The sequence below is a fragment of the Sinocyclocheilus rhinocerous genome, unplaced genomic scaffold (assembly GCF_001515625.1).
Source record: "Sinocyclocheilus rhinocerous isolate Xijiao unplaced genomic scaffold, SAMN03320098_v1.1 scaffold1065, whole genome shotgun sequence".
NCBI lineage: Eukaryota > Metazoa > Chordata > Actinopteri > Cypriniformes > Cyprinidae > Sinocyclocheilus > Sinocyclocheilus rhinocerous.
In genome coordinates this window covers 219,191-220,234 of record NW_015628720.1, presented here as the reverse complement: position 1 = coordinate 220,234, position 1,044 = coordinate 219,191, and positions in this window count along the sequence as shown.

The following is a 1,044-nucleotide window of genomic DNA, read 5'->3' as shown; positions in this document are numbered from 1 at the left end:
TGTTTATATATTAAATATATTTATATATAATATAGAAATAATAATATTAATGTATATACATGTAAATATTTTCTAAATATATACTGTATGTGTGTGTATTTATATATACATAATAAATAAACAAATAAATAAACAGTACACATACATATATTATGTAAACAAAAACTTTTATTTTGGATGCGATTAATTGTTTGACAGCGAAAGAAAACAAATAGATAAAATAGAATTAGAATAGAGTGCTAGAGCGAGCAGGTCAAATAAATTACATGACATGATTTTTTTTAGTTAATTATAAATTCACTGTAAACCATGGCTTCTTGGGGCTTATTGCTTTATTTTAATATGCATCCACGTGACTGGAGATTTGACATAAGGGCAAAAATTTCACAAATTTTCCAATTGGTCATGTGAATTTCTGGCACTGACCAACAGAAAGCTGCTTGGTTTGAAAGTTATTTTTGTGTGAGATAACGCAGAAAAAGACAGTCACTTATCGCCAACTACTGAGACATAACATGAGAGAAGAACTGCTGAACGAATCTTTTTAATGAACGAATCTAGAAGATTTGACTCATTGAAATGAATCACCAAATCTGTTGTTTATTCTTATGGGGAATTTTTTTTTAGATCATTTTAATTATCAAAGAACCACCACTGTATTCAATAAAAGAAATTAACATTTAGTCATTTAGCAGGCGCTTTTATCCAAAGCGACTTACAAATGAGGACGATGGAAGCAATCAGAATCAACAAAAGAGCAATGATACGCATGTGCTATAACAAGTCTCAGTTAGCTTAACGCAGTACACGTAACAGAGTTTTTTTGTTTGTTAATTATATAATAAATAAAAAGAAAACAAATAGATAGAATATATAAAGAACAGAGAAAGCTAGTGTTAGAGGCCTTTTTTGTTTCTTTGTGTTTTATAGAAAACATGCCGTGTTAGAAAACAGATTAAAATAAAAAAGTAGTCAAACGATAAATCGTGATTAATCGCATCCAAAATAAGTTTGTTTACATAATACGAGTGTGTACTGTGTATA